We start from the raw sequence: 13,511 nt of genomic DNA on the forward strand, positions 1-13,511 counted from the left end.
TGTTTGCATGGGGGTGCGGAGTTTGCATGCGGTGGGGGTCGCCTTCCTGCCGGCCCGGCACCCGCCTCGCCTGCGCGCAGGCCCCGCCGCGCCGCGGGCCGGCTGCGGCGGAGCGGCCTGCCGGGCCTGCTCGGCTCGGCGCGGCTTACTCGGCTCGGGCCGCTCCGGGGCTGGGGCGCTGCCCGGGCGGCGGCCGCCGGAGCCCCGGGGCTGGCAGGGCCCGCGGCCCGGCTCTGCGGGAAGCGGGGTGGGTGGGGGGTGTCGCTCGGACGTAGCCGTCCCGCCACCCCCCCACTCCGTTCCCCGCGCCCGGCCGCCCTTCCTGTCGCCGGCGGGGCCGCGGCCTCCCCTTCCCGGGCGCCTCCCGCGCGTAGCGGGGGCCGCTTCTCTCGCCCGCGTCTCGGCGCCTCGGCAGGGCCCGCTCGGGTAGGGCCGAGCCCGGGCCGCGGGGCTGGTGGGCCCGGCGGGGGCGGCGCGGGCGCCGCGCTGAGGGGAGGGGGCCGCGGTCCGTCAGCGAGGTGCCCGCGGCCACGGCGGCCCGCAGAGGCGGGAGCAGCCCACCCGGGCTGAGGGGCTGAGGGAGGGCCGGCCTCAGCTGCCTGTGCGGAGAAGACGTGGCTGAGGCAGCGGAATGGTCCTTTTCCCGAGAATGGGGTGGGGATGAGGGATATGGAGAAAGTGCCAGATCTCAGCTCTCTCCACAGGGGAAGGGGGGTGAAGGGTTGTGCCCAAGACCTCTGCTAACAGTTACAGGTGCAGCCCGGAGAGCAGAGGGGCTGGCTGGTGTAGCCTAGCTGGCAGCTGGCTCGGAGGAAAGCCTTGCAGAAGAGCCATCTCACGGCTGATCCTGGAGAGGATGGGGCTTGGCGCGTAGGCGGAGGTAGTTACTGGTTGTGCCAGTGTGAGGGTGAGTAGCCAAAAAAGAGCGGGGCGAACGATGTCTTGGTTTGGGGTGACTGGGCAGCCACGCAGGAGAAAGGCCCTGGGTGGCAGAGAAGAAGGAGGGGGAGTGGGCTAGGAGCAGAGCTGCCATGGCGCAGGTGGGCGCGGTCCCCTGCTCTCGAGGGACTTGGGCATTGCCAGGGAGTCGTGACCTTGCTCAGGAATCGCCCCAGAGAGAGGTGTGGGGCCGAGCAAGCGGCTGCAGCCAGCAGCCATCTTTGCAGGGTTGGAGCCGAGCAGGCTGCACAGAGCGTGTCCTGGCCTCCCCCCTCAGCAGCGGGTGTGAGAGGCAGGGGGGGCCGGTCAGGCATGGGTCTGCAGCTTTCTTCTTTTCAGTGCCTCAAGGATAGTTGAGTAGCAAAATTAAAGAGAAAGAAAAAAAATTGGAGCTCAGCAGCCAACTCGGTGCTCCGAGGAGGGGACAAGGGAACTATTTTGCAGGCATCTCGCTGCTGCGGAAATGGATTTCTTGAGGGGAGGGAAGTGTGTGGGTAATCTTTGTGGTAACGCCGTGCAGAGGAGAGAAAATGCCACCTGAGCGGCCCCAGGTGCAGCAAGGCGTGGGGAGGGCGGGTGGGAGAAGCCTCTGCTCAGCCACCCCACGGCCGTGGGCATGAGGGGGCAGATGTGACACTGAACCGCGGCCACCCCGTATGCTGTGGGGAGCAGCCCTTGGTTAGCAGCCTGTCTCCCAGTGCTGTGGCCGAGCCTGCCTGGTGCTGCAAGAGAGATCCTGTGAGGATTTTTATTGCGGTCTCTTTGTTAGCTACAGACAGGCACGCACACACTCACAGCTTTCAGCCAGGTTGTGGGAGGTAAGTGGGGGAGGAGAGGAAGGGAGCGCGTGGGCGGCACTGGGGAGCAAGGGGGCTGTGTGGGTCGGGCACCAGGGGAGCAGGGGGACAGGGCTGCGGCCGTCCCCGCAACCACAGAAAAAAGAGCCCCAGCGATTTTCAGTGACTTGTTGGCAACTCAGCGAGGGTTGCCATAGCTTTTTATGTAGGGTGACCAGAACCGGCTGGAACTGGTTTGAGGCAGATCAGCTCCTGAACACAATGCAGTCACTGAGCTACTACAGTGGGATAGCTTCCTCCCTTCATGGCAGCCAAAAGCAGAGGAGCTTGCAGAAAGATACCATCCCAAAACAGTATGTGAATGCACACTTTAGACACACAGCACTGGTATGTGGCTAATATAGTCATAAAGGATTCTGTATATAAATGTACATATTTGCAGTAACTGAGATTACTTTGGCTTTTCATGCCTTTTTATGCTTAAGGAATGGGCAAGAGCTGAGATTTATGACCCTTATTAAAATATTTTTGCTTTGCAAGGGTGGGACACTGGCTATGCAGTCTATTTTAAAACTAAACTAAATAAAATTGACTGAATGATTTGTAATTGTAGTTATGCTTGTGACTGAAGAATGCTGCTTTGCATGCTGTTTTATTTACAGGGTACTGTCTTGTGGTTTTCTTCTTTAGGAGATGTTAAGGGGGGGGGGGGGGTATGCTGTGCCTTTCTGTAAGGCCAAAAGGAAACAATGTTGTTGTAGAATTGTGTGTAAAAGCATTGCAAAGATGCTGTAAGGCATACTCGTTCCCCCCCCCCTTTTTTTTTTCTTCTCTCTCTCTCCTTGTAGGCCTATTGATTGGGGCTGCCTTTAACCCTTTCATATTTGCAGAGGTAATGCATCTGTGGCAGTAACTAAGCATTGGCTAAAAAAAAAATATCTTTCAAAGGTCAAGGTTCACAAGGTGAGATGTGGTGTTTTGGATATGAATCTTAACAATAGCATGAAGGTACATGCGGGTGAAAAGTAAATCTGCCTCCTGATTGCACACTTTGCACATCAGTAAGGAGACAATTGTTTGTGAGTGTTAGTAAAGGAATGCTATTAATGTCCTCCAGTTTTAATAGGATTAAAGCTATTATTTATAAAGACTTACTGATATCTTGGCTAAATACAGTATTTTCACTGAAATATACATCCAGGTATACCTTTTTTTTCACAATGTAGTGGTACAGGATAGGCCTCTGAGTGACAATCATAAATCGTGGACCACATGGCAGTGAACTGTTCTGTGTTGTATTACAGCATTACACATTCAGAATTTGCTGTCTAATTATTCAAAGGGTGCTTGTTTGGCCATATCTGAGCAAGCCGATACTTACTTCTGAATTAAGGTCGTCAGTGTTAAACATGTACTTAATATAGCCTACACAGGAAAAAAAAAACCCAACAAACCACCATACAAAATAAGTAGTATGGATGGTGTTTCTTAAACTGTTGTAACCCAGGGAGAATTTTGCAGCAGTCAAGTGGAAAGATGTATTTTAAAGGTTTGATGGAGGTCCAGTGGGTTATTAGTGGCATGAATTATCATATTGTGCAGTAATGAAATAAGAATAGGAAACCGGATAGGCAGTGCATCAGCTCTTGAGAGATGACTACTTTTAACTCAAAGCAATGGATAATGGATAAGATATTTTTTTCCCCTTCTCATCTAAAAAAGAAATATGTACTTAGATTTGAGCTGGCATTGGTATCTTTTAGTGAAAGCTGAAGGATTCAGAGAGATGAAGAGGGGGAGAGAGAAGAAAGCAGTAATGAATATAGCAAAGGGAAGAACAAAGGCTGTTAGAGCTTACACATTGGAACACTAAACATTTTGCCCTGGGGATTCTTTTGCTAGAACTGTTACTTCCTATAACAGGACATCAGCAACTCTAGAATCTTAACCAGTATGATTTTTTAAAAAACGTCTGACCAAACCTGGCTGTGTTAGCTCGTTTGGTAGTCTACAATCAAGATAAATATGGAGGCAAAACATTGAAAATTACCTGTTGTAGTGTGAAATGAGGGTCTTTTCCTCTGTGCTTAGCAGAATAAAGTAGACAGTCTTAAAAGCCTTGAGAGCTTGTGGACAGTGGGTAAGTTGTATGGTGGCTGATGATGATAGGCAGGGTGCCTGCATCAGAGAGTGACAGTACAAGGGAACCTTCTTATTTCTGACTGCAGTAGATTACGTAAGGTATTTAGATATTGATTGTAGAAAAGTGAAAATAGCATGCTAATGTTTAGCCTGAAATTACGGTTTTGTGGGTTTTAATGCAGCTACAATGTGTTGTTTCTCAGATTGATAGGGCAGTAAATAGCTTGCTTGGTGGAGCAAAATGCCTAACTGATCGCTGTGTTGATTTCTGTTCATATCTTTCACGATTTGGATTCAGAGGTTCTATATTTGACTATAGACATCTGTAGCAAAATTATGCTTGCAAACATGAATTCTTATTGCACGGATAGGAATATAGGAATAGTATCTATTGCTGATGATGATGATGCATGTTCTTTTCCAAGTGTCAGCTAAAATTCATATGTTATATGAGAGCACCTTTTAGATTTTTTTTCTTTTTCTGCCAGAATAGTGAGCAGATTTAAAATTGTAAGTTCTTGAATTGTCACAAAACTCAATGTATGTGTTCTGTTTGAATTTTTGAACATGAGCTGTACTATGGATTTTTATTTTTAGCAAAGGAGGTGTTGAATTTGCAGGGATTTTTATAGACTGTAAGATAAGAAACCTGACTAGATGCTGGAGTCGGCAGTGTTCTTGGTGAGTTTTATTGTTTTAGTCTAGTAATATGTATAAATGCTCTTCACCAGGAAATTTTGATTTTGCATGTAGGCCAGCTTTCCAGCAGAAAATGCTGCTTAATGCTGGGGGGTTGGTCCTCTGTATCAGCAATTGTGATCTCATTTTGCATTGAGGCTTGTTTCAGGTATTTGATCTTGAGAGGAAGGGTAATGATTTATCAAGCCTTTTTTGAATGAGTTAACTAACTTCGGTTTTCTTAGAAGTATGAATGTGTGTTAAAATATAATTATGCATACAGATTTCTGGGGATGTATGGTTAAAAAAACCACAAAAACAAAGGCCAAAAACCCCTTGATCCTAATGTTTTAGGGTCTGTTTGTTGCTAGTGTTGCACAGGTGGGCCCTGCCTGACTTCGAGTGCTCTTATCAAGACTGTCTGCAGCTGCTTCACACTGTTTTTGCACAAGAACTGCTATCCACTTAAAAAAAAAAAGTGCATTAAAGGAAATAGGCAGGAAGCAAGTGCCATTTAGAATGTGATTCAAATTTGCATTAAATTGGGAATCTCAGAATTCTGTTCATTATAGTTGTACATCTGAATTATTCACTCATTACTGTTTGAGCCCATTTTACATCCAGAAGTACAAAATTAAGCCATTTTCATAATTCATTTTTAAGTAGAGAGCAGAAAGAATGGTATAGGGATTTACCTGCTTTTCATGAATTTATCTCCGTTTTAGGAGAAATTTGGGAAGCTGCTAGGCCCAAAACCTTAATTGGATCTCTTGATAAATATAGGTAGTTTTCATTTGGCCAGCTGTAGATAGCGATGATCTGTTCTGCTCCTTATGGTGTGGGAGAGGAGATACCTTACTCGTGTTGGAAAATCCCAGTTCTTTTTGCCAGCCAAAGGCTGGTAACAGTGAACTCGGAACCAGTTGCACACGATTCTCTTGAAACTGTGCAAGAGGTAGTTCAGTGGTGGTGTGAGAAGAGGAAATCAGCAGACTTCAGAAGATTACTCCTCTCCCTTCTTGTTTTCTCCTACGCAAAGAGAACTTGAGATACCCATTTTGCCAAAAAAAAAAAAAAAAAAAAAAAAAAGCTACAAAATGGAGGAGTTAGACTGCAGAATGAGGCTTCTAAGGAGTTGTAAACTACAAGTAATTCTTTTACTGTAGAAGTAGAAGGCTGTCAAAAAAAAACCTGTGGGATTTTGAAGAAAACAAACAGAAATTCTCAAGAACTGTCTTTACTTAATTACATCATTGCAGGGGAAAGGGGCTCATCTTTTAACAGGATCCATAATCAGATGCTGGATATAATAGAAAAGAGGACAGAGACAATTACCCGCTCTTTTATAATCAGTTATAGGGATGGATATGTTTTGAAAGCGGTGGTAACATGCTTATAGTTGTAAAACAACTCGGGGGTCTTCTGGGGGTATCTTGCTTGTTGATTTGACATGGCTTGGTGATCCATAATTGCAAAACTCAGCTGAGTGATAAGCACAGAATAGCACTTTGCCATACCTCACCTTAAAGACTGAGTAAGAGACTCTTCTGCAGAGATCTTGTATTCCTAAGGCTCTAAACCTGAATCCGTGGGCAAACGTTGGAAACATTGGAAAAAGTTTTGCTTGTATGAATTAACAGCAAACAAGGCAACAAAAACACTCAAGCTTTAGTCTGGCTGCAGCGGCATCGGCATTCTGTGTGCAGAGATAAGTATAACTCTCGTGACCTCTGGGGACTCCCAAATTATTTTGTGTACTGGGAAAAGACAGTGTGCACACACCTGCACTCTAGGTCTGTATGCCAGGTTATAGCAATACACCACGAACAACAGGCAAGTGCTATTCAATAATAGCTTTGTGATTTTTTCCCATGACTTCCATCTTCTGCCATCCCAAATGTAATTTGCTACCATTGCTTTCTTTCGTGATGTATGTGACTTCGAACCACCAAAATTTGTATGGAAGACACTCCTGAACTGAAAAAAACTGTGTTTTTATTCAAATCGACAGAATACACTTGATAATGCATTGGCTGTGGTAGTTTTATTGCTTGTTTTCAGAGTTTGCTGGTTTAAAACTCAGGCAGCCAATGTGTGGATTAACAGGCTTCTGTGGTATTCTAGAACTAGATAGAATGCATGGAGGAATGGGTTTGTTAAATAATTTTTTATTGATTAGTAAATATTTTAGCAATTACTCTGAAATAATACTGTCTTTGTGCATAGCATGGAACAATATTTTGGATTAATAGTTGAGAAAGATTGGCATTCAGGTTTATTTCCTCCTTACAGCATCCAGATTTGTTTACAGCATCTTAAATGTACAGCTCGCATGACAGTAGATCAAAGTCAAATGTCAGCTGGTACCGTCTGCTGTGGAAACAGGCCGCAGAGACAGCCTCATAAATCACAGCCACTAGCTGAGCTTTGTGTACCTTCTTACCCTGCCCCAGTTCCAAAATGTTCTATTTGGCCATGGCATGGGCTGGCATTGTGCTCTGCATCAGCAGCATCTGAGCAGTGATGTGATGATCTGTCACAGCTTGCTTCCGTTTGATGGTGGACTCTGGACATGAACTCGGATATTGTCACAAGTGGGTGGAAAGGCAAGTGAATGTGGGTAGGTCTGAATGCTGATTAACAGTTTAAATTTTTTTTTTTACTGTGAGGTGGTAAAATGCTGGAACCTGTTGTCTTGAAAGAGGTTCTGGGGTCTCCATCTTTGGAAATACTCAAAACCTGACTGGACAGTGTCCTGCTGTAGCTGACCTGGCTTTGAGCAGAGAAGGTGGAGTTCCAGAGCTCCCTTTCAACCTCAGCTGTTCTGAGACTCTGTGAAATGCCTGTTGAAAGCTTGTTTGGGCTAGTAAAGAATAAATCATGAAATTCTTCTGAAACTGTCCACACATGTTAGAAAAAAAAAAAACCTAAGAATTTTAATACTTGAAATACTGGGCTAATACTTACCTTCCAAAGCTTTTTTGAGGGGGAGGAGGGAGGAAGAAAATTGGTAGAATGTCCTTTTAGAAAACCAGAAGTGCAATTTCAGATTTCTCTTACTCATTGAGGCTTGGGCATGAAGACAAATTGGAATATTCTTTTTTCCCTTCCTCCCTTCCTCCCTCCCCCCTCCTTCCTTCTTTTTTTTCCTTTTTTTCCTTTTTTCTTTTCTTCTTTAAAGGCAGATAGATACAGTGCTTAATGTTGAAATAGCAGATTGCTTGGTGTAAATTTTAACTGTAAACTGCCCCATATTTCACAAAGATGTTTACATCGGGACTGGCATAATCTTATTGGTACTATGGAAGGTAAATGAGACCTTGATCCTAATAATTCAAAATGTGCCTATTATGAAAGGATTTCCTATTATTTCTGGAAACAGGAATCTGCCTGAGGGTTTTTTTTGCAACAGTAACAAGTCATGGAAGCTTTGATAAGCAAAAAGGAACCTCTGTTATATGTGACTATGACAGGCGTTGCTGCCTGTGGTTAAAGTGGCCTCATGCATATCCTACTTGCCTGCTGAGTATTTCAGACCACACCAAGCCGTGATTTGCAATGTGGTTCTGATTTCCTGAAGGAGGTTTGGTGGTTGAATTGGCATACTGCCTTTGTTTTTCAGATACATAGCTTTCAAAGTAAATAATCAGAAGTGTTAGTCATAATTACTAATATATGTTGAATAACTGATGAACTGCTCTTAATCTGTGTATTAGGCAGTTATTTCCCTAATGTTAGGTTATATATTACTGTAATTCTGATCAAATGACTTATCTACCAGATGAAATTTCTTGGTGTAACAATACAGGAACTAAAAAAAAAAAAGGTGAGGGGAGAAAACCCCAAAACTTTTAGGCTGGTATGCTCCCTGGGTAGGCATTTTATTCCACAATGACAGAATGAGTTTGATGTTATTTAGGCATCATTACTCATATTTGGAAGTGGAGTAATTACACCAGATTATCAGAATTTTATTCTGGAATAGTGTGTCTAACTAGGAATTTATACCAGTCTTAACCATAACAGAGTGATTGTTGTATGTGGTTGTCCCAGAAGTACTCTTCCAGAATTAAGACAGTACCGTGTGCTAGACTCTGAAAAGTGGTGTCTCAGTGCTTTTGTTTTCACAGTACTGAAAAGAATGCTGATGTCTTTAAGAACATACAAGAGAAAAGGTCTCTGCCCTGAGGAGTGAACAGTCCACAACTGTACGTAGTACAAGTGGAGGTAAAAACTGTAGTAAGAGTTTAAGGAAGGTAAAGGAAATGTAGTCACAGGAATATGAATTCTATAGGTAGATGAAAATTAAAATTGGGAGGCTTCCTATTTCATTAAATAATAAGCAGACTTGCTGCCAAGGGAAGCTTGAGTTGAGCAGTTGTTTGAACAGAAGCACGGAGTTCTGTATTGTAAGTATAGATAGTTGTGGGGGATTTCAAGGCAAAGGGTAGGAATTTAAATTCTGTGCAGTAGAAAAGACAGGACTAGTACAGACAGTTAAAGAAATTGCAGTCAGTAGATTTGTGGTTGAGCAATGAAGATTTGGGTGAGCAGGAGGGTGAATGTCAAGGAGGAAAAGTTGGTCGGTTCTTTAAAGGTTTACAATGAAATACAGGAATAAAAATTGAGCGTGTAAGACCATGCTTGTGATCCAGAAACGATAGTTAGAAGCCTTCATACTTAGAGAATATTAATTGTAAAAGTATTGGAAAGGGAGGAGGGTTATTTTTTATTGCTAGGCCTGGAAACCTTGAACTTGTTCGTGTACCTGACAGACAAAAATCAGAGATCTGAGCAGTTTGGAGGCATGAGCTGTCTGGGAGCTTCTAGATGATTCTGTTTTCTTCATTAGGGCTGTTAAACTTCCCCAAAATGAGTCTGGTTTGACTGTTTAGGATTGCTTAGCTTTACACCAAAAAGTACCTTCTAATTTCAGCAGCAGTGTATAGGCAGCTTCGTTTTTCTTGTGGAGAATACTGTGACCCATCTGCAGCTGTCCAAAAGCCCAAGCTATAAGATAAGTCATACTTGGAAAGTAAGAAAAAATGTTTTATTCTGTGTGTTTCTCTGCTTTCCTCCCACCTTGGCAGAGTCCATCAAAGGGTAGGTTTGTTTGTTTTTCTTCATACGGCTGGAGTCCCTCCACCTGGAATGGGTATAGATGCAGGGCTAGAGGAGGAGTGACAAAATTTCCATGTAAGAGAAGAAAACTGTCTTCATTAATCCTTCAGAAGCAGCTATTTACTTCGAAGTTCTGGTATTTCTTTGGTTGATATTTATGTCACTGCATATTTGAGCAAGATCCTCAGATCTGCACCAATAGTTGCTGTAAGAAAGCGGTATTTCAAAATGGTCTCTGGAATTCTTGGTAACACAGCAGAAGTTCCTGGATGCACTACATCTTACAGACATTTTCCCCTTTCTCTGGAGATCAGCCTTTTAAAATCTTTGAATACATGCTCAGGCTTTCCACCTTAACAGCCAGGATATGAAGACCCCAAAAGGTTTACAAGAATTTAACTATTTCTCACAGGTGTAGTATCAAATTCTTGTCCTGCTTGCTTCTTCCACTGTCAGTAGAGAGTTCTTGTGGACTGGTTCTTGTTTTGATGTAACTACCCACGTGAGTGCTTCACTGGAATGTGTTAGCAGATGAACTGGGATATAAGGCTAACTGAGAAAAGTAAGACAGCAGAACAGTCAAGGAATTATCTTCCTTTGGCTAAAACCTGTGCCAGTTTTTTGTGCTGTTCCTAGGAAGCACTTACTTAAAGAGATGTGTTTCCAAAGAAAGGACATAGGAAGTCATGCACACACACTTTGAACAAAGTGTGAACACAAACAAAACAATCTTTTTTTATCCTCCAGAACTTAATTCACACTTTACATTTCAGTAAGGTATTGGTGCACACATAGAGGTGGATGTTGTCACCAAAGAGATTAATGGAAATCATGAAGTAAGTATATTCAGTCTGTTATCTGAAGTTTTTAAGATTCAGTGGTATCTTCCTAGGAAGTCCTATTGCCCACCATCAAAAAAGCAGAACCCAGAAGCATTGCACCTCACTGCCCCATGGCATTCTAGCTGTGTAATTTGCATTGGCCGTATTCAGAAGTTTTTCCTTTTTACTTACTTTTGTTGTTGAGTAATCAGTAAGCAAAGCAATGCTTGAATTTTTGAAGAAACTGGTTTTCTTTAGTAACTTTTCTCAAGTAATTCAAGCACTCTAAAGGTTGCACATTGTAGGAGGAAAGTGATAGGCCTTTCCTGGTGTTCTGCTGGTAAACATCCACAGGCAGCCAGGTGGAGAGGCAGGGAACAGAACTAGTCCATGAGAAGGAAAAGGAATGTTACGAAGGGAGATGTCATCTGAAAATGAAATAGTACTTTGGACAGAATCAGGAAATCTAAGAACTGACTCCTTACATGAGTATCCACAAATTTAGGGGCATCTATTGTATCATCTGACCATTGTTCTTCATAATACTTACTTCAGGTTAGCAGTCCCCTGTTCTGAGGTGAATCTTGTTTCTGGTATTTAGAAACTAAAAATGAAAAAAAATGTCTATTTTAGATGAAGTTTTGGGGGCGGGGGTCTTGCAGGTTGTTTCCTTAAATACATTTTTATTTGTTTAATCTGAGGAATGTATCCTTGATTACATACCTGTGGACTGTTTCTCAGTTTGATTCTGAAGATCATCTTAATGGCAGCCCTCTGATGCTGGTTTTTACAGCTTTGTGTGTCTCTTTGGAGACACTGAGCTTTTAAAAGCAGCTCTTGAAGAAATTCTGGTTCCTGGAAAATTGGGATTTCCTAGGGAACCAGAAACTTGCCTTGTTTCCTGGTCTGAAGTATTTACAGGCATCATGTTGGCCCAGAGAAGGAATAGACTAACAGCTTGTCTGGCAGCCAGGGTGTCAGTTGATTTTGATCTTGGGTGAAAGGCAGAGTTTTATCCTTAAGAGAATCAGTTACTGAAAGGTTTTTGGAGAAAAAAAAGAAAAGGGAGGAATGTGGCATCAGAGTCCTGATAGTTGTGGTGGAAACAAAGTTTATATACTGAATCTTAAAATGGTATACTGGAATAGTGAGGAAGAGATTAATAACATGTCCATGTTACAACTTCGCTTACTTGTTTATCAAGATTGGCCATGTCTTTTGTCCCTTTTTGTTTAACTTAGATTGCTTTAAAAATTTGAAGAACAGGAGAGATCTCTTAAGCGCAGCAGTAATTCTGGACCCCTAATGCAGAAGAAACCATTCCATTCTCTGTTGGAGCATGGGAGTTGTTCCTTCTGCATGGACTTGAAAGACAGTTGCAAATTCATGCAGTGTGCTCTCTGTGGATAAATTTATGATCTTTGGTCTACAGACCTCTGAATTATTTTGACATATTTTCCCATTTTGGAATTAATCTAATTGAGTTTCTCACTAAAGAACAAATGTGTCTAAATTCATTGCTATTGCTAAATGTTAATTAAGCTCCAGTATATGTAATTAGAGGAAGTTCTAGACTAGGAAAACTTTTTAGTTCCTATTGAGTGTATATAACAGCTGCAAAAAGACACCTATGAACAGGTGTATAATCAGAGAGCAAGTTATTATTACCTCGAATCATGGAAAACTGTGTCAGTAAGACCATGTTTCTGTGGTTTTACATGGATTTGGTGTGCTCTGGTTTCTAGAACCTTTTCTATTTAATTCTTAGAAGAATTTTCTTTGTAGTTTTGATATTATGTGTGCATGTATTTTTGTATTTATTAGGTAACTGCCTTTGTAATTGTGGCACTTTCATAGGATCTTGAAATCCTTCAGGCAGAGGATAGACTGAAGGTCCACAGCACTGTGCATAAGTGTGACACGTGTGCTGAACACAAGTCTGGCTATACTGCAAGAGAGTGGAGCGGTACTAGTTATTTGTCCAGTCTGTTTTCTTAAATCTTTATGTTCATTTTATTCCAGTTACTAGTTTTAAATGCATGAGGGCTAGAAACTTGTTTTTTGGATAAATGGGTTTAAAAAACCCAAATACACAGTAAAACCAGAATTATGAAACATTCTTATATCTCGTAAGTATATATCTAGTAAGTAAGTAGATTATAACAATTTGCTTTACTAAAGTAGTGAAGTGAAGCCTTGATGGTGAGTAGGCTACTCTATATTATCCATTAAGTAAAGGAATTATGAGTTAATCAAGAGAGTAAATTAATCAGTTGCACCGGAATATTAATATTTTGTAGAGAATCCCATGCTCAGTTCAGCTCTGCAGAAGGACTTGGTGCAACGAAAAGGAGTTAATAAGTTGGACAAAACAACAAGATTATTAAGTGGACCATGTAAACAATTCCCAAAAGCTTTATATATTTATTTGAGAGTATTACATTAAATGTTGCTGTGTATTCCAGTATCCTTGAGAAATTTTCCTCAGTTACCTTTCTTGGAGTCCATAATGACTTCCAGGTACCCAGTGTAGATGGAATACATAAATCTTTTGTATTTTTGTCAAGTAAAGGGATTATGCCATTTTAATAAACTGTATCTTTCTGAGAAAAAGTTAAGAGTGCTGCCCGTGTTGATAATGATATGCATAAAAATAGGTATTTAAAAGTGTACATTCTTGCTAGTTTTTCTTAGCACTGTTAAAGCTGAATTCATCAAGTAGTGTCTCTGCAGAGCTCAAGATAATGAGCTAAGAGGAGGAGGAGGAGACCTACTGCAGCTGTAGGATGCGTCTCTGTTGGTAAGAGGCTTCTGCCATGGGGCATGTAGCTTCCTGCTTATCTCAGCTAATATGAGGAGCTTGGAGAGCACTATTGCAGTCAGCCACACCGTTGTTCTGTGATGGCCGTTAGCTATATAATAAGGATGTTTTCCAGTCTTTTAGTGCGGTACAAAGGCAGGAGGACAGATGGGTGCTTCCTGAATGGGCACTTTCTAACAATAACACTTAACT

General features: G+C 42.4%; 1 protein-coding gene across 9 annotated transcripts in view; it reads left to right on the forward strand.

Moving 5' to 3' along the window:
- The window catches only part of ZNF532 (zinc finger protein 532), a 74,751-nt gene that overhangs the window by 22,948 nt on the left and 38,292 nt on the right, over positions 1–13,511 (forward strand). Inside the window, exons 1-3 of one of the 9 annotated variants that reach the window (XM_027794485.2) lie at positions 434–907; positions 1,919–2,089; positions 2,585–2,699. The exons of 2 other annotated variants lie outside the window; for them this stretch is intronic. The gene's annotated coding sequence lies outside the window, so the exon portion shown is untranslated. 6 more of the 9 variants (XM_055791669.1, XM_027794484.2, XM_055791670.1 and 3 more) reach the window with 6 other exon arrangements.

Source organism: Falco peregrinus, chromosome Z (assembly GCF_023634155.1).
Source record: "Falco peregrinus isolate bFalPer1 chromosome Z, bFalPer1.pri, whole genome shotgun sequence".
Lineage (NCBI taxonomy): Eukaryota > Metazoa > Chordata > Aves > Falconiformes > Falconidae > Falco > Falco peregrinus.